Here is a 20,685-nt window from a genome sequence, read left to right on the forward strand (position 1 = left end):
TGCATCTATGCCTGGAATTAGCAGCTCTTGAGGGCAATCTGGCATGCGGGTTCATCTGTCCCCTCCATCTCCCCCACCAGGGCCCCCATATTTTCCAGCAAAAAAGAATGATGGAGGTTTCTGCCCCTGCATAGAATACAGGGGGTTGAATGATACAATGGTTAAAAACCGTCACCCTCTTCCTCTCATCCTGAAGCTCTTGGTCCATCTGCAGGAGGCTCGTTGGTTCACAAAGCTGGACCTGAGAGGGTCCTACAACTTGCTCGAAATCCAGCAGGGGGACAAGTGGAAAACTGCTTTCCACGCCAGGTACAGCCACTACGAGTATCTTGTGATGCCATTTGGTCTCTGCAATGTTCCAACCACCTTCCAACATTTTATAAACGATGTCCTGAGGGACTTGCTTGATAACTCTGTCGTGGCATACCTGGATGACATCTTGACTTTTTCAACCGCTCAAGAGGCTCACGTAGACTACATGCAGGAAGTCTCGCATGACTTGCGACAGAAGCATCTCTACGCCAAACTCAAGAAATGCTCCTTTAAGAAACTGAAACGGGCATTCACTACAGCCCCATTCCTAGACTACCCAGACGGCCTTTCATTGTAGAAGTGGATGCCTTAGACGGAGGAGCCATAGGGGTCATCCTCTCTCAGAAGGTCAGCCCTAAGCGGGAGCTCCACCCCTGTGCCTTTTTCTCTCAGCAGCCCGCTCCCACTGAGACAAATTACAACATCTGGGACAAGTTGGTAGAGCTGAAGGAGGAAGTGGAAAGGTTGAGGAGTATCAGGGAGTGTGAGAGGGAGACAGATTGGTGGGCCCGCACCCTGCCATCCCTGAGGCAGGGGCAGCAGATGGAGGCTCCGCAAGAAGCGGAGGTTCCCCTGCCCTCCTGCCACCAGGCAGGAGGGGACCTAAGAGATGGAGGGGAATGGATACAGGTCCCTGCTCGGGGAGGCAGGCGAATCCGCTCCCGGTCTCCCTCACCTTCCCAGTTGCCCCTACTCAACAGGTATGGGGCTCTGGAACTTGAGGACCAGGCCAGTGAAGATCAGGGTGTAGATGAAGCCCTATCTAGGGAGGTGCCTAAGCCCAGTCGGGCATCCCCACGCATTCTCACATCCTCTGAAAAAAGAAAAAGGAGGGTAATTGTTGTAGGCGACTCCCTCTTAAGGGGGACAGAGGGCCCGATATGCAGACCTGACCCATCCCACCGGGAAGTCTGCTGCCTCCCTGGGGCCCGGGTAAAAGACATTACCAGGAAACTCCCTGGTCTGGTTCGGACCTCTGATTATTACCCATTGCTAGTTGTGCAGGTTGGCAGTGATGAGATTGCAGAGAGGAATCCAAAGGCAATCAAAAGGGATTTCAGGGCACTGGGACGATTAGTAGAAAGATCCGGAGCACAGGTAGTGTTTTCCTCAATCCCTTCAGTGGCAGGGAAATACACTGAAAGGAACAGGAAAACACACCTGGTCAATACGTGGCTCAGAGGCTGGTGCCATCGGTGGAATTTTGGGTTTTTTGATCATGGGGAGACTTACACAGCACCGGGCTTGCTAGCGACAGATGGTGTCCAGCTGTCTCAAAGGGGTAAGAGAATCCTTGCTCATGAGATGGCAGGGCTCATGGAAAGGGCTTTAAACTAGGTTCGAAGGGGGCAAGGGATAAAACTAGGTGCACCAGAGATGAGCCTGGGGGCAGCGTGCCGATGTTAGGGGTGGATTCGATGACCCAGCTCAAATGCATCTATGCCAACGCACGCAGCATGGGCAATAAACAGGAGGAGCTGGAAGCCATTGTGCAGCAGGATACATATGACTTAGTCGCCATCACGGAAACATGGTGGGATGACTCCCATGACTGGAGTGCTGCAATGGATGGCTACAAGCTCTTCAGAAGGGACAGGCAAGGTAGAAGAGGTGGTGGGGTGGCTCTTTATGTTAGGGAATGTTTTGACTGTTCAGAGCTACACGATTCTGATGACAAGGTGGAGTGCTTATGGGTGAGGGTGAGAGGGAAAGCCAATAAGACAGATATTGTGCTGGGAGTCTGTTATAGACCGCCTGACCAGGTTGAAGAGACGGATGAATCGTTCTACAAGCGGCTGGCAGTAGTCTCAGAATCGTGTGCCCTTGTCCTTGTGGGGGACTTTAACTTTCCAGACATCTGCTGGAAATACAACACAGCAGTGAGTAAACAATCTAGGAGGTTCCTGGAGTGTGTGGAAGATAACTTCTTGACACAGCTGGTGGGTGAGCCAACCAGGGGAGGAGCCTTGCTAGACCTGTTGTTTACGAACAGGGAAGGACTGGTGGGAGGTGTGATGGTTGGAGGCCGTCTTGGGCTTAGTGACCATGAAATGGTAGAATTTTCAATTCTTGGTGAGGCAAAGAAGGTGGTCAGCAAAACCACCACTATGGACTTCCGGAGGGCTAACTTTGGCCTCTTCAAGGCACTGGTTGAGAGAGTCCCTTGGGAGACGGTCCTGAAGGGCAAAGGGGTCCAGGAGGGATGGACATTCTTTAAGAAGGAAATCTTAATGGCTCAGGACCAGGCTATTCCCATGTGCCGCAAGTCAAACCGCCGAGGAAAACGACCGGCCTGGCTGAATGGGGAGCTTTTGCTAGGACTTAAGAAAAAAAGGAGAGTTTATCATCTCTGGAGGAAAGGGCGGGCAACTTGGGAGGAGTACAGGGATCTTGTCAGATCATACAGAGAGAAAATTAGAAAGGCGAAAGCTCAGCTAGAACTAAATCTGGCCACTAGTGTAAGGGACAACAAAAAATGTTTTTACAAATATGTTAACAGTAAAAAGAATCCCAAGGAGAATATCTATCCTTTAATGGATACAGAAGGGAACGTAGCAACCAGTGATGAGGAAAAGGCCGAGGTACTTAATGCCTTCTTTGCCTCAGTCTTTAATAGTGAGTCCAGTCATCCTCAGGGTACTCCACCTCATGAGCTGGAAGGTAAGGATGAAGAGCATAACATACCCCCCTTAATCCAGGAGGAATTAGTTAGGGACCTGTTACGCCATCTGGACACTCACAAATCTATGGGACCTGATGGGATCCATCCAAGAGTACTGAGGGAACTGGCTGAGGTCCTTGCCAAGCCACTCTCTATCATCTATCAGCGTTCCTGGTCAACAGGGGAGGTCCCAGAGGACTGGAGGCTTGCCAATGTGACTCCCATTTATAAGAAGGGTCGGAGGGAGGATCCGGGGAACTACAGGCCTGTCAGCCTGACCTCGGTACCGGGAAAGATTAAGGAACGGTTTGTCTTGAGAGCACTCACACGGCAGCTCCAGGATAAGAGGGGGATCAGGCCCAGTCAGCATGGGTTTACGAAAGGCAGGTCCTGCTTGACCAACCTGATCTCCTTCTATGACCAGGTGACCCGCCTAGTGGATGAGGGAAAGGCTGTCGATGTTATTTTCCTAGACTTCAGCAAGGCCTTTGACACTGTCTCTCATGGCATACTCCTTGAGAAGCTGGCGTCTCGTGGCCTGGATAAGTGCACTATTCACTGGGTGAAAAACTGGCTGGATGGCCGAGCCCAGAGGGTAGTGGTGAATGGGGTGAAATCCAGTTGGTGGCGGGTCACGAGTGGTGTTCCCCAGGGCTCGGTGTTGGGCCCTGTTCTGTTTAATATCTTTATTGATGATTTGGATGAGGGGATTGAGTGCACCCTCAGCAAGTTTGCAGACGACACCAAGTTGGGAGGCAGGGTCGATCTGCTTGAGGGTAGGGAGGCTCTACAAAGAGATCTGGACAGGCTGGATCGATGGGCTGAGGCCAATTGTATGAAGTTTAACAAGGCCAAGTGCCGGGTCCTGCACTTCAGTCACGGCAACCCCATGCAGCGCTACAGGCTTGGGGAAGAGTGGCTGGAAAGCTGCCCAGCAGAGAAAGACCTGGGCGTGCTGGTTGACAGCCGGCTGAATATGAGCCAGCAGTGTGCCCAGGTGGCCAAGAAGGCCAATCGCATCCTAGCCTGTATCAGGAACAGTGTGGCCAGCAGGAACAGGGAGGTGGTTGTTCCCCTGTACTCGGCACTGGTGAGGCCGCACCTCGAGTACTGTGTTCACTTTTGGGCCCCTCACTACAGGAAAGACATTGAGCTGCTTGAGCGTGTCCAGAGAAGGGCAACCAAGTTGGTGAGGGGCCTTGAGCACAAGTCTTATGAGGAGCGGCTGAAGGATCTGGGGTTGTTCAGTCTAGAAAAGAGGAGGCTGAGGGGAGACCTTATCGCTCTCTACAACTACCTGAAAGGGGGTTGTAGTGAGGTGGGTGTTGGTCTCTTCTGTCAGGTGGCTGGAGATAGGACAAGAGGAAATGGCCTCAAGTTGAGGCAAGGGAGATTTAGGTTAGATATTAGGAAAAATTTTTTTACTGAGAGGGTTGTCAGGCATTGGAACGGGCTGCCCAGGGAAGTGGTTGATTCACCATCCCTGGAGGTATTCAAAAAGCGAGTGGACAGGGTACTCCAGGGCATAGTTTAGGGGGCATGGTTAATGGTTGGACTTGATGATCTTGGAGGTCTTTTCCAACCTAAATGATTCTATGATTCTATGATTCTATGATTCTAAGTTGCTCCTGGCAATCAAAGCTGCCTTTCACCTCCTCAAGGGGGCAAAAGACCCAACAGTGTTGCTGACCAACCACCATAGCCTGGACTACCACTGAGGGATGACGTGTCTCTCTCCCAGCCTTGCCCTCTAGGCCTCTTTCTTTTTGCACTTTCACTTCATTTTCACCTAACGTCCGGGGCAGCAGAATGGCAAGGCCAATGCCTTGTCATGGAAGGGGGACTCAGACACTTCGTCACCACCGCAGCAGAGGATGAGCTCACTGCAGTAGTTAGAGAAACCACTGCAAATGGCACACTTCTAGCAAAGCATTGTGCTGGCACAGCCTAACTTAGCCTGCAAAAACAGGACGGCTGCCTGTATTGGGGGAAGAAGCTGTACATCTTTCAGAGACTGCTGCAAGCAGAGGTCCTCCATCAATGCCGCCATGTACCTGCAGCCAGATGCATGGGCTGATGGAAGATACAACACCTGATTACCTGGACCTACTGGTGGCCCACAGTACGGGCCACAGTCCATGGACTTCATAGTAGACCTGCCCCCCTCACAGGGCAACACAGCTGTCCTAGCAACCGTGGACCTCTTCACTAAGATGGCTCACTTTGTTCCCCTCAGGAAATTGCCCACAGACTGCCCGACTTCCTACAGCACATTTTCTGATGCCATAGCCTTTCCCAGACAACATCATTACTGACTGGGGGAAGGGGGGGAGGTCAGCAGTTTACAGCCAGATTTTGGAAGGAGCTTGTGGGGCTCTTCCCCATACAAACTTGCCTCTCGCCCTCTCACCACCCCCAGACCAATGAGCAGACAGAGAGAGTGAATCAGATCCTGGAACAATATCTCTGGTGTTACAACAATTTTCTCCAAGATGACTGGGTCATCCTCCTCCCATTGGCAGAGTTTGCTTACAACGATAACGTCCTTGCATCTGCAGAGCAGACCCCATTCTTTGCTAACTTTGATTTCCACCCCCAGAGTCATCCAACCACAGCAGCTGCAACTGGTGACCTGCTTGTACAATTCCAGCAAATTCACATCCTTCTCATAACCCAGCTGGGCAAAGCCAAAAGTGCCTACAAGAGGCAAGCAGGCAGATGGTGTTGCCTGGCCACAGCCTTCTCCATTGGTCACTGGGTTTGGCTTTCCAGCAAGCACATCCAGACTGCCTGACCATCTGCCAAGCTGGACCATGGTTATTTAGGGCCTTTCACCATGGCTGACCAAATCAACCCAGTTACCTACTGCCTGGAGCTCCCATGATCCCGGAAGATTCACCCAGTTGTTCATGTCTCCCTCCTGAAGCCTCATCACACAGACCCCTTCCACTGCCAGCCTGTGATAGAACCTGTTGTTATCACCACTCCTGCTGTGCTCACCCTCCTCATATACTGTGGGGATGTATCCTGGTTGGTTAGGTCATTGCCCCTGCCTTTTCTGTAATTGCCCTTTGTTTTTAACTCTTTTTTTCCCCCCTCATAGAGCAGTTCTGCTCTTGCTTCTCCTCGTCAATAAATAGTGTGAGAAGTTACAGGCAGCGCCATGAGGGATGGCTGGATTTCATATGGGGTTAAGGAGGAGACACCTAAGGGGAGCATCGGGGGGCCTTTTGGGGAGTGGAATCTTGCAAGGCCAGCAGTGCTTGGGTAACTGTATCAGTAATAACATATATGGCCATGAATGCCTTGGAACTGGTATCAGAAATACCAAATTTGGGTACAGATGTAGTAAAACTGGGGCCAACAGGGAAAACGTGATTAGGGGTGATTGTTTATATGGGAGGAGAGGGGCATTAAGTGGGGGAATCCACACAGCCATCTCTTGGCAAAATGGCTTGGATACTAACAGCTGATAAGAGAGGAATGTGAGTGCAAATAGTGTGCATGAATATAATACCCAAAACTGTTTGAGAGAGTGTTTGCCCAAAAGCTGATGAGGCTGAAGAGGAAGCTTGCTTAAGATGACCATGAGCCAAATTAAGCAGTAACCAGTGAATTAGCAAGAGAGTTCTGAAAAAAAGGCGTCAGCTCGAAAAGAAGTATAAAAGGAGCATGAAAATTTGTAACAGTGGGAATAAAGCAGGAATCAAAACCTGGTTTGACACTGCCAAAAGTCACCCTGCAGACATCATGACCTCTGCCTAGGCCTGACAGAGCAGCCTCCCTGTGGGACGCTATGAGTAGCCTGCATTCTAGCTAGTGCACTGATGGTACAGGGTGCATGCAGCAGGTAGGGACCCACACCTTTGGTGTGTGTATGTGACCTCGTGGGGTGCTCTCTCACCAGGAATGTAGGGAGCAGCATGGCTTCACATAAAGCTGGATCACCCACATCTCCCACAGGAAGTGTATGCAAGTAGAAGTATCCGCATTCCCAGGAGAGGGTGTGCATATAACCGTGTGAATGTGTGTGTGTGTGGGGGGGGGGAGATTAGAACCTCTTGGGATTAGTTATAGAAGGGTGTTTAAAATTTTTTAAGTGTTTATTAATATTTTGTAAGTGTGTGGTATTGTGCTTTATCTGCTGAATTCCTGATATAGATCCTGAATGTATAGCTCACTGATTACTGGCTAATTATGTCATTAATAAATCAATAAAACCATTTGGATCCTGATTTGATTTAAACTACATGGGTTCACCAGATTTTTTCCTGCAACAGAAGTATGAGGGCAGTGAAAAGGAGGGTGAAGACATGGGAAAAGGAGTAATTTATGCAAATCATGGGATCAGGGCTGTCTGGAGGCACCTGCCGGACAGCCCTGCACTGGATCACTGCAGCCTAAATCAAGACATTAAACAAAGCCTGTTGTTCTGACCATGCCATGCAAATCAAACCTTTTTCTGTGGTCAGGAGGATGGGAGGGAAGGGGGGGCTGCTTTCCCTAGCTAGCAGGAGAACACTCTGACAGGATGGGTCAAGCATCCTGGTATCACCATATCAGTGCCTGTTCTAGTCAGGATGGCATTTTGCTAATCAGTGCCTAACATCTGACATAGTCGGCAGGATCCTGATCTGAAGTCAGCAGACTAAATGAGTATGTCTGGGAAGGAGGGTTTGGTTACAGAGGGAAAAGGCCCTCTGGGGGAAGCAGATGGGTGCTTGGAACGGGTAGGGAAATCGATGGAAAGGTATGTGCGGGAAGGGGGGGCAGCATGGACAGATCCTGAGCCACGATCCTCCTGGATGAAATGGAGAAATTGGATGGGAAACATAGTCACTAACTACTCTAAGAATGAGAAATTATGTAAGGCCACCCCAGGATTTCTGCATCACTGCAGCCCCCCCTGGTCCCACAGCCTGCAGCTCTGACTCCCTGGATTACTGATAGGACCTGTTGCTGTCACCACACTGGCTCTAGTGCTGTGGGACTGTGCCCTGTTGGTGAGGTCATTGCTTGGCCTGTGTTGTGGCTGCTCTCAGCTTCTGGCTTGCCTTCCTTGAGGGGGCAGCCCTGCTCTTGCTGCTCCCTGACAGGTGTTTCAGTACCTAAGGCAGTCTCTTAAAGGTTAAAAAGTGACCCCACTTGATGAGTAGGTAGTCTAAATGTTCATTTTAAAGTAGGCAGGGCTTTAGCAATGATAAAGAATGCCCATTCATGTCATCATGCCATTACACACTAGCTTACGTACATGACCAGTTCTGCTCCCTCTCATTTGTTAACTGAGAGAGGCTATGAAATTCTCAGGGAACAGTAAGAGTGACTCCTTTGTGAGGGAGGGCAAGCTGGGAGACAAGGGTAACAGCAAGGCAGGCCAGGGCCTACCTGGGTGAGGAGAGCAGAGCAGGTCCGGTGACAATAACCAGGGTCAGACAACAGTCCAGATGGCCAGGCGAGTTCATAGTGATGGACTGGCTCATTTTTGAAGTCTGAAATATTGCAATGCTTTACTGAAGGCTGATTGTTAAGAAAAATTTCCAAACTATGAAAGCCAAATCATATCATCTCTCTATGTACAGAGGAAAGATTCCCAACAAAACCATACCAGGTGCTGGACAACGCTGCAATGGACACAGGTTATCTGTGTGGATGCAGAAGATTAGCCATTACAAGAGAAATTAGTGAAATGTCTTGAAATGCTTTATCACCTATAGACTGATGATAAAGGTTCCCTTTTCACACAGACCATGATTAGCAAGGGTTTGAATGAAAGCTGAGAGGCAGAGGTTCAACCTAAATAAGATGGCAGTGATTCTGGGAACAGCGACCTAGGTGATAACAGGTATGATATCAATCCCTTCAACTGAGAAAGGTCTGGGGAAGACAGTGTTTTAAGAATGAACATTTGGGGCATGTGTGTGCATTTGAGAAGATGAGAAAACAAGAACACGATACGTACTCAAAAACCTCCTGAAAATACCAAATTTCAAAACCACTTCCCGCTTCTTTCCCGAAATAAAGTACTCATTCTTCCTTCTACATTACTTGTCAAATAAAGTAACTTCTAAAAGAAAGCTGTATCTTAGATTGCCAGAGCACAAGAACAACAGCCAATAATTTTCCCCTCAACAGTGAGAAAATGTTTTCCACAGACAGGGAGCTCTAACAACCAAATAGATATTTACCGCACTTTACGCACACACACACAGAGAAAAAAAAAAAACCACCAACCCAAAACCACTACTGTAGAACAAACATAAGAGAGTTCAACCAAAAGGCATCTAAAGAAAAAAGCAAGAGATAAGCAAAAGTGGGAGGAAAGTAGCACCTCAACATCAGCATGTTCACATGAAGGGAGCTTCACTACAAAATTTTTAAGACATTCCCTGACATTTTGCTTTCTTGTTTGAAGAGGAGGGAGTGTAGTCAGAGCATCCCTCCATGGTTTTGCAGCATCATCCTTCTCTCCTCTCTTCCAAGTGAGACATTCCAAATCATCTCCTTAGAGTCACACTGAAAACATTCCTAATCCTTCCCCAGTCAGGCTTCTGACCAGCATGTGGTCTGTGATGGTTGCTGCCAGTAACTATTGCCAGATGACCACCTTGCTGAGGGACAGGGCAGGATGTCCAGACTCAGATCTGTGGCTCCCCCCCTACATCTTGCATCTCATTCAGGTTTTCAGCTCTATGTTTAGCTGGCATCTTTCTATCTGAACTTCTGATATGAAGCAGATACCATATAAGAAGACCTGATGAGTTGTTTTCAAGTGCAAGAATCTTGAGGAAAAAAAAAAAAAGATTTAAAACCTTTTTCTCGGACAACATAGGTTAAAAAGATTATATGTGCATGCAGGTTTCATTTTACCAAGGTAATGCTGAGGGTGAAGAAAAGGGGGTAGAAGCAGCATGAAAAGAAGAGCAAAAGCTTTTTTTTAAAAAGCTATCTCAGATTTTCCAAGGGTTTGTATGTTCACAGTCACACTTACTAGTACCCTGATAAAGCATTATTCTTTCCTTTCAGTGACAAAGCAATCATTCTTTTTAACACCATATAAATAAAACTTCTGACATAAAATTTCGGTCTCCCCAGCTGTCCCAAAGCACAACCCCCACATAAAGCAGGAAGAATACAAGAAAAGAAGCAGGCAATATATTTTAAGTAATTTTACCCTGGAATGAAATAGCCCACAGCACAAACAACACATTTTTGAGTGTCTGTGATGCTACTTTAAGATAGGCATGAAAACATGTGTGTTGTAGCATCATTTCCAATATGGAAAAATAATGCAGACATAGAAGGGAAGTGTTAGGACATGGACTGAGCTAAAGAAATATAACTATCTATTCAACTACAAAGAGCAACTGAAGAGTTTGAATTCAAGTCACTTAGTTAAATATGTTTGCGTTGTTGCTTTTAGACACAGGACAGCTACATTTTGCTGCGTGTCATTGCATTTCACTGAACTGAGGCTGTACTGTACACTGAGTTATCATTATCGTGTCTGTTATCAGTCATTTTAACTGAGACAGGATTACCAGACATACCCTCACCATAAAAACTACAAGATGTTAGGCCTGAATTGCCTTTCAGCTGCATACAGGCAAACCCAGGGCATTTTCAGTAGCATTTGTACACTGATACCAACAGGAAAATCAGGACAGGGGAAGAGATGATGGTATATGTGTGTGCATCTCCAGCTGTGTGTGTGCACACGTGTGTGAGTGTCTTCCGCTGTGCATCTGTGTATGTGTATACGTATGCATCTGAGCGTCTCCTTCTGTGGGGGTGTGCACATGCATGTCTTCCTGTGTGTGAGCATGCATCAGTATCTACCAATGTGCATGTGTGTGCACACACAAGTATCTCCCTCTGTGTCCATGTGCATACACTCATGACTGTCTCCCTGTATGTTTATGTGCGTGCCTCCCTCTGTGTGCACACATCTCCCTATCTTCCTGTCTGTGTGCGTGTATCTGTCTCCCTGTGTCTGTGTGCATCTCCTTCTGCATGTGCATCTCCCTGTATATGTGTGCATCCATGTCTCACTCTGTGTGCATGCTCTGTGTGTGCACATCTCCCCCTCTGAGTGTGTGCATCTCCCTCTGTGTCCATGTACATCAGTGTCCTCTGTGCGTGCGGGGGGGGGGGTGAGGGTGTCTCCCTCTATGTCTGTATGAATCTAAGTGTCTCTGTGTGTGCGCACACATCTGTCCCTCTGTGTGCGTGAGCATCTCCATCTGTGTCTGTGCATGTGTCCGTGTCTCCCTCTGTGTCCCTCTCTGTCGCATGTGTGTCTCCCTTTGCGTGTGTCTGCATACGGGTGTCTTCCTGTGTCAGCCTCTGTGAGCAAGCGTGCACAAGTGCCTCTGTCCGCATGTGTGAGGGCATGTTTCTCCCTTTGTATGTGCATGAGTGTCCTCCTCTCCTATTGCACGTGCATTTGCTCAGTGGATATGGGGAGAGCAGTACCTCGAATTTAGCAAGGTGTTTGACATGGTCTCCCTCCCCATCCTTGTTGGCAAGTTGGTAAGATACAGACTGGATAGATGGACCACAAGATGGGTAGAAAACTAGCTAAACTGCTGAGCTGGAAATAGTCAAGACAGCTTGACAGGATCCTGGATAACCTAATCTAAGACTCTGCTTTTAACAGAAGGTTGGACCAGATGATCTCCAGAGGTCACTTCCAACCTAGACTTTTTTTATGAGAGGGAGACAGACACGCACATATGTGTGCAGAGAGAAACATTCATGCATACATGCTCGCTTGCTACAAACATACCTATACAAGCCTTTCTTGTTATTCTTGACATCTCTTGCCAGTTTGAGCTGCAGCTGAGCTTTTGTCTTCCTAACTGCATCTCTGCATGCCCAAGCAATATTTCTATATTCTTTGGGAGTTTGTCCCCTTTTCCATCTCTCATATGCTTCCTTTTTTGCATTTGATCTCTCTCAGTAGCTCACTGTTTAACAAGGCTGGTTTCTTGTTATGTCTACTCCTTTTCCTGCTTAGGAGGATGGACTACTCTTGTGCTTTGAGGAGGCTGTCTCTGAAAATCTCCCAGGACTCCTGAGCTCCTTTGCCCTCCAAAGCAGACTTCCATGGGATCCCTCATAACAGTTCCTTAAACAAGTCGAAATCAGCTCTTCTGAAGTCCAAGGTCTTTATTCTGCTACTTGTCTTCCTCATGCCCCTTAGGATCTCAAACTCTGTGATCTTATGGTCACTGCAGCCAGGGCTGCCATTGACAGTCACATCTCCAAACAAATCTTCCTTATTTGTAAGCAGTAGGTCCAGAAGAGCACCACTCCTAGTCGGCACATCCAGCAATTGCATTAGGAAGTTGTCCTCAACGCATTCAAGAAATCTCTTAGAATGCTTGTTCACCACTGCGTTGCTTTCCCAACAAATATTAGGGTAGTTGAAGTCCCCCATAATAAGCAGGGCCTGCAGACCTGAGGCTTCTTTAAGTTGCCTGAAGTTGTTATTCTGTTTGTGTGTATCTCCCCGTATGCACATACGCCTCCTGTGTGCATGTGCAACTCTCCCTGTGTTTGTGTGCACAAGTGTCTCCCTGTGTGAGCACATGAGTGTTTCCCTCCGTGTGTACATGTGCATGAGTGTCCTCCTCTGTGTGTGTGCATCTCCATCTGTCTGTGTCTGTATACATCTCCTCTGTGTGTGTTGATGCGCACAAGTGTCCTCCTCTGTGTGTGTGTACATGAGTGTCTGTGTGTGTCCACAACTACCTGATTGGAGGATACAGAGAAGATGGAGTCAGTCTCTTCTTGGAGGTGCACAGCAATAGGAAGACAGGCAATGGACACAAGTTGGAACATGGGAAGTTCCAATTAGGAAAAAAGATTTTTACCATGAAAGTGGTCAAATACTGGAACAGGTTGCCCAAAGAGGTTGTAGTATGTCTCCATCCTTGGAGGTGTTCAAGGCCCTGAGCAACCTGATCTAATTAGACTCGTTCTGAGCAGGAGGTTGGACTAGATGACCTCTGGAGGTCCCTTTCAACCTAAATTATTCTATGATTCTATGAATGTGCATGTGTCTGTGCATGTAAGTGTGTCTCTGTGTCTATCTCTGTGGACACTGCTTGTAAAATATGTTTAGCTGTTACTGTTACTGTTTAGTTACTCCCAAAATTTGAAGAGGGTTTAATAATATAGTCTTGATCTTGTTATTTTACCTTCTGGCAAAAATGGAAAACTTGTTTTCAAGAATATGACTAACAGGATTTTCAGCAACATCAAAAAAATTCAACTTCCTGATTCCACAAATAGGTGCACGACTCATTCCCTGGTAGCAAATATTTTAATGCACTAAATAATTTTCACAGATCCGAAATGGTCTTTTCCCAGGGTAGGGGGTGGGATAGGAATAATTTCTTCTCCCCCATCTACACACCACCTGATTTGGTCTGTAAAATATCTACATTTCCTTAACACTAGAAGATTAATCGCAGATCATAATTGTCGTGGTTTAACCCCAGCCAGCAACTACAGCACCACGCAGCCGCTCACTCACTCCCCCCCCACCCAGTGGGATGGGGGAGAAAATTGGGAAAAGAAGTAAAACTCGTGGGTTGAGATATGAACAGTTTTAATAGAACAGAAAAGGAGAAACTAATAATGATAATGATAACACTAATAAAATGACAACAGTAATAATAAAAGGATTGGAATGTACAAATGATGCGCAGTGCAATTGCTCACCACCCACCGATCGACACCCCAGCTAGTCCCCAAGTGGCGATCCCCCCGCCCCCACTACTCCCCCCACTTTATACACTAGATGTGACGTCACATGGTATGGAATACCCCGTTGGCCACTTTGGGTCAGCTGCCCTGGCTGTGTCCTGTGCCAGCTTCTTGTGCCCCTCCAGCTTTCTCGCTGGCTGGGCATGAGAAGCTGAAAAATCCTTGACTTTAGACTAAACACTACTGAGCAACAACTGAAAACATCAGTGTTATCAACATTCTTCACATACTGAAACTCAAAACATAGCACCTTACCAGCTACTAGGAAGACAATTAACTCTATCCCAGCTGAAACCAGGACAGTAATACACATACACTTTATAGAAGTTTGAAATTATAACTAACAATGATCTGCTCATCTGCTATGAGGATCCGAACACATTGTAAAACCTAACCATTTAATTTTGGTACCCAAAGGAGCTAAACTCTTTGAACAAACTGGTCCTATCTGTTCCAAGTGCCATAGTTGCAAACAAGTTTTTCTGACGGCAACATCATCTCTAACAGAGATTGCTCAAAATCTGAATGTTTAGCACAGGATCTGCATTAATGAAGACCAAAACTTTTGAACAACCTCCCAAAGCTCCATCCCTTTTCAGACAAAAGCCAAGAAAGAAAGTGAACTCCCCCTAATCCAACGGCAAGATCTTGATACACAGTTACCAGGACTGTGATGAACTGAACAAGCGATAAAGGTTCTATTTCTTTACTGTACCTAAGAGTTTCCAAGTCACAGGCAATGTAAAACCTTTTCTTTCACAGTAATACACTAAGTCAATTTTATTATGAGATTATCAGAAGTGTGGGAGAGCTAGGAGAGGAATTTGGATCAAACTTCAACCTGAGCTGTTCAACTGCACCAAGAATGTCCAATTTTCTAAACAGCAGAATTGAAATTAACTTTTGTCAAGTAAAACTTCCCTTCCTGAGATCACTTATATCTGGAGAAGATTTTTTTTTTCTGTTAAATATCATCTTTTGTGAAAGGTCCACGTAACTGGGGAGGAGAGATAGCTATATAAGAAGTGATCTCCAATACACATACACAGATATTTCTGCAATATATAAACCAATTCAAATGTAAAAAATAAAATTCTTTCTAAATTTTTAACATGGTATTCCTTTAAAACATTTCCAATCACAAATTCCAAGGGAAGTGGTGAGCCCTGTTGTGTATAAAATATATCTAATTTTAGAGTAAGATTTCTAATGGTATAAACATCCATACTACAGACTTCCATAAGTCATCTAAGTAACTCCCCAAGACATAAGCATAGTTACAAATATATTCTAGGAAAGGACTAATTAGTCTATTTCTCCATATTCTGATCCCAAAGAATGATATCTCATTGTTTGTTGTGCTCCCTGCACCAATGCATAATTACTAACTTCATATATATAAAACCTGTTATAGATATGGTTATTATATGTAGTTATATAGGTTTTTAATATATTATATCTATATATAATAGTTCTTATTCTTATTGCCATATGGAAACAATGGTGAAAAAACATCTAAGACCCCAATCCTGAAAGCACAGCTGTGTTTAAAATTTAATCATGTGGGAAATCCCAGCGCAGTCTAGAAGAGAACTCCCACGTTTAACAATAAACACATAAACTTAAGTGCTAGGGCCTCAGTCTTGAAAACATCATAGCTCCAAAATAAAAGTGAATTGAGTGGTCAAAAGCTGTTCCTCAGGGGGATATCATCATGTAACCATTTTAAACAGGAAATGGACCTGACACTTAAAAAGTCAGGTGTCAAATGGCCAATATACAGAGATTATTAAGAAGAAAGATAGGGTTTCCATAAGATGATGTTTTCCCAGCATTTTGGAGTTACCAACATATACAAGAATTTAAGAAACCATATCAGTCTTAATAATAGTTTCAAAAGACGCAGACAGTAAAGGAAAAAAGTAGTCAACCAGCTAGGGGCTGCTTTTGGATTTATATATGCATGTAATTTTGGAAATGAATGCCACTCCCGAAGGACTGCAAGTTTCCCCACAAAATAAATATTCTAAAAATCAAATACCTGATGCTTACACAAAGTGTCAATTCACTTTCCAATACCAATAAAGCCATAGGACAGTAAGAAGGCAAGCAGCCAGCTACTCATTAAGGAAATTAAGTATAGAGTACATCACACATACACTTATGCTATCTACTACTTTTATCAACAGATTAGCTGTATTAGGGGGCTGTTTCTTTACCAAAGAGATCAGAGCTAACCATAGACAATCACTGAATCTCACATATTTTGGAGGATCAGCTAAACAGAGTAACTACAATCCAAGTTACACAGCCCTGGTATTATTCAGAATACAACAAAATTTTATATGATAGTACAGACATATTAAAAGCACAGTAAAAACCAGTAATCTCAAATTAAAAAAAACCAACATTATACCAACAGGCTAGGAAATACAAAGGACAGCACAGATACTATATTAACAATGATTATACTAAGAATGAATGTGCCCTCTCAAATTTAATTACAGCATTTCTTCTCCAACAGCATAATTTATAATGCCACATCTGATGCTAAGAGAAAAAAAATATATATGAAATGTCTCAATGGATGGAATAACTTTAAATGCTTCTATCCTAACACCCAACTCGGGCTCTGTGGCAAGACCCATGCACCCCTTTGAGCCACGCGGAGAAAGAGAGTTCAGAAACTTTCTCCAGCAGTCCAGTCCATTCAACGATTCCAACACCAGAATACAAGGAGAAAATATGCAGAGAAGGAAATGGCTTCTCAACACAGTCCTGAAGACTCCACAAACCCCCGGTCTTGGTGAGTCCTGTTTCTCTTTACCCCCAATACATTCCAAAGTTTCAGCTGTTCGCCAGGAGGTAGCAAAACTTGAACCAAGAGCCCCAACGTTTATTTGTTTTTAGTATAACCCTAGCAGAGTTTTGGCTCAGTCCCTTTTCCGGGAGCCCCGACGTCTCCCCCGTGTGCGCTGCTGCTCTCGTGTCACCCCCCGGGGACTCGGCACCCGAGGGCAACCACTCAAGAAGGTCACAAGCTCTGAGGGCAGAGACACCCCAAACGAGATGGAGGGCGATACCACAACTCTGGTCTCTCCCCCCATCCCTGGGTGTTTTACCGCCTGGCGTCCAGACACCCGTCGTGTCTCCCGTGGGGGACAACATACCCGGCGGGGCGGGCATAACTCCACTGAAGTGTTGCGGAGGGTGTCAACTTCTGGGACCTCTGGGGGAGAAGATGAACAAAGGGGTAGTCGGGGGGGGGGGATAGCCTTCCCCGCCCCGAAATACTTCCCCGCCTCACACGCACGGCTTACCTGACACAGGGGCTCTGGTGCCCGGGGCGGAGACGTGTCTGCCTCTGCCCTGGCTCTGAGTTCCTTGGTCCGGGAGGCTCGGCCTGTGTAGGGTTGGAGGCGGCTGCTGGCAGAGGGTGAGGGGAGGCGGCTGATGGAAATGAGCGGCGCCCCCCGTTCATGGCGAAGCTGAGGAAGCTGGAGTGGATTCGGGGGGGCCTCCAGGAGGAGGAAGGGAGCTGGGGGGGAGGCGACAGCTGCGGCAGTGATGGGGGAGGGGGGACGAGGAGAAGGCGGGGGGGCGACAGCGCAGGAGGAGGGGGGAGGGAGACGGCGGAAGGAGCCACCAATCTGCTGGTGAACCCAACTCCCCTACTCGCTTCTCCCACCTGGCGAAGGGGGATCCGATCGATCTTCAACGCCGTCCTCCCCGGACTTTGCGGATTCCCGGTCGTGGTTCCGCAGGCAGGCGGAAGGAAAGAGGCGGGAGTCAAGCTGCACAGCGCAAGGTTGCGAGTTGGCGGCGATCGGCATCACTTCCCCCCGCCCGCCCCCAAGCAGTTGGTAGCAGACGGGGTCCCAACTGCCCAGACAGCGCACGAGGGGTGGTGGGGCACGGCAACAAACTTCCTTTCAGTCTCCTCTCCCCTGCGAAGTAGCAGCGGCGGGGCAAAGGGGGCTGCCACTGCTCGTTGTCCCCCGGTACGGACTCAGGGGCACTGGGCGGGGGCTGAGCCTGCTAGTTCGGCAGGGGAGATGATTAGCTGTGCCTCACGACTCAAAGGGCTAGGGCTCAGTGCAAGAGAGAAAACAAAGGCAAGCATAGAAGGCTATTATACCTCCCCCACCTCCGCCCTGCTAACAATAACAGCACTACGCCAGAGGAGCGAAAGAAAAGGGTATCCGAATTAGTGAAGTCCACCCCCCCCCCCGCCCTTCCGTCTCGGGGACTTCCTCTGCCGTCTTGGTCCCCCTCGTACAAGACGGCAAGGTCCATTTCTCAATCCCGGCCCTGACCGGAAGAGGGGGGTGAGAGGGGGGTGATTCCCCGCGGGTGCCTGTCCATGTATTAGATCCGCCTTTGTGCGTGTGTGCGCCTTCCCTCTCCCTATGTAGGGACGGGGCAAGTCCTCTTATCTCCTAACGCTGGTCTGGCTGCTCTCAGGGAAAAAGTTGCTTCCTTCCTCCTCTGCCATCGGCCTCACCAGCCCAGCATAAATTATACACGGTGAGAAAGAAGAGCGCTCAGCTCACAGCCAGCCCTGCATCTTCCCGCTTCCATACCAACTCTGTCCACTTGGATCCCAAAGCAGCAGAGGGAGGCAGTGCCTTTCTGGAACACCAGCTCCAGCACAGGACAGAAGTGACAACCAGGGGAGGGCCTCATCCCCACCAGACACAAACTTTTCTCCCCTTGTTTTGTTCTCCCCTCTCCTTCCTTTCTTCACCTCTTTTCCTTCCATCCCACTCCCATTGCCAGCATTCAGCTGCACCAGCAGGTCTCAGCCCAACCACCTTGGGTATCCCTTGGCCATGCTGGAAGGGGAAAGCTGTCCTGCATCATACAGCACTTGAGATGCTAGGGCACATCCCTCTCCCAGGCCTTGCTCCCTTCTTTCTTTCCCCAGATTCTACTTGCCCCCACCCCCAGCAGTGACAGATGTCTCAGCAGTCAAGAGCCTGGTGCTGAGCTCAGGCAGAGCTCTGCTCATTTTTATCTTTTTTTCCCCTTCTTTAAAAAGCTTATGACCAAAGCATACAAGCAACAGCGGGAGGGAAGCCCCACATGGATTGCCACGTGCACACAGAAAACAGAAAGCCACTGGCTAGCAGTACTGCCTGTACTGCTTGGCATATACTGCAGCATCTCAATACGAGGAAAGGCTGAGAGAGCTGGGGCTGTTTGGCCGAGAGAAGAGAAAGCTCAGGGGGATCTCATCAATGTATACAAATATCAGAAGGGAGGGTGCAAAGAAGACAGAGCCAGGCTCTTTTCAGTGGTGTCCAGTGACAGGACAAGAGGCAATGGGCACAAAGTGAAACACAGGAGGTTCCGCCTGAACATCAGGAAACACTTTATTACTGTGAGGGTGACTGAGCACTGGGACAGGTTGCCCAGAGAGGTTGTGGAGTCTCCCTCCTTGGAGATAATGCAAAAGCCATCTGGACATAGTCCTGGGCAACTGGCTCTCGGTGGCCCTGCTTGAGCAGGGGGGGTTGGACCAGAAGACCTCCAGAGGTCCCTTCCAACCTCAACCATTCTGTGATTCTGTCTATGTGTGTGCGCACACATGGCTATAAACTCAACAGGGAAGGCTTAAAGGGTTTGGTAGACTTTTCCAGCCCTGGCTCCTTGCCATCCATGCACTTTCAATTAAATGAGCCTTTGTCTTACCAGGGTGGCCCTGATTCCTGGGAGATCTGCACAAAGCCAAGGAGTCTTTGCCTACAATAAATATGCAGCAATCAATTGTGTTGGAAAGACCTAAGCAGACCAGACGCACTGAACCTGCAATTGTCATTGTCCCCTTTGTGCTGCTTCATTGATTAGGACTCAAGCATGTCCTTTATGCTCCAGCTACCCCTATCTTCTCCCATCGCTCCAATTCAGAAGCACCTATAGGTGTCTCCCCACACCTTCCCCCCGCCCCCCCCCCCCCCCCCCCCCCCCCGCATGCAGTGAGTTAGCAGGGAGCTGCATGGAATGTCTGTAATTGCAAAGGCCTCTCCAGCAACAGGGCTGCCTTTGCAGTGATGTATTTCTCTCCCTTTCAGCCAAATGCTTTGCGGGCGGGGCGAGGAGCTGGGTGGGGGTGGGAGAAGAGGGCACTGTTGCGATAGTTCGATTGGGCAGCCAGGCTATTGCACAGGGCTGTGCGCCTGCTGCAGGGCTGGCTCTTTATCCGTTACATGCAAGTGCTTGCTGCTGTTTGGGGAGAAGAGTTGAGCAGTCGGAAAGAGCAAGGCATGGTGGCGGGGACAGGAACCAATTATTTACAAAAACCAAAGGTACCTGGGGCTCATGGCAAGGTTTGGAGGGGGGCACAGAGGTGGCTCCTGTGAGAAGACCAGCCACAACACAGGCCAAGCAATGACCTCACCAACAGGGCACAGTCCCACAGCACTAGAGCCAGTGTGGTGACAGCAACAGGTCCTATCAGTAATCCAGGGAGTCAGAGCTGCAGGCTGTGGGACCAGGGGGGGCTGCAGTGATGCAGAAATCCTGGGGTGGCCTTACATAATTTCTCATTCTTAGAGTAGTTAGTGACTATGTTTCCCATCCAATTTCTCCATTTCATCCAGGAGGATCGTGGCTCAGGATCTGTCCATGCTGCCCCCCCTTCCCGCACATACCTTTCCATCGATTTCCCTACCCGTTCCAAGCACCCATCTGCTTCCCCCAGAGGGCCTTTTCCCTCTGTAACCAAACCCTCCTTCCCAGACATACTCATTTAGTCTGCTGACTTCAGATCAGGATCCTGCCGACTATGTCAGATGTTAGGCACTGATTAGCAAAATGCCATCCTGACTAGAACAGGCACTGATATGGTGATACCAGGATGCTTGACCCATCCTGTCAGAGTGTTCTCCTGCTAGCTAGGGAAAGCAGCCCCCCCTTCCCTCCCATCCTCCTGACCA

The 20,685-nt window shown here is 48.0% G+C and overlaps 2 protein-coding genes across 3 annotated transcripts in view; both read right to left on the reverse strand.

Annotated features, from left to right (window-relative positions):
• LOC128136239 (E3 ubiquitin-protein ligase RNF38-like) overlaps nucleotides 1-17,215 on the reverse strand; it is a 218,132-nt gene extending 200,917 nt beyond the window's left edge. The window contains exon 1 of the mRNA XM_052775485.1: nucleotides 17,068-17,215. The gene's annotated coding sequence lies outside the window, so the exon portion shown is untranslated. The remainder of the gene's footprint in view (nucleotides 1-17,067) is intronic.
• Nucleotides 1-20,685, reverse strand: part of LOC128136236 (zinc finger and BTB domain-containing protein 5-like) — a 450,489-nt gene that overhangs the window by 240,281 nt on the left and 189,523 nt on the right. The window lies entirely within an intron of this gene.

Source organism: Harpia harpyja, chromosome W (assembly GCF_026419915.1).
Source record: "Harpia harpyja isolate bHarHar1 chromosome W, bHarHar1 primary haplotype, whole genome shotgun sequence".
Lineage (NCBI taxonomy): Eukaryota > Metazoa > Chordata > Aves > Accipitriformes > Accipitridae > Harpia > Harpia harpyja.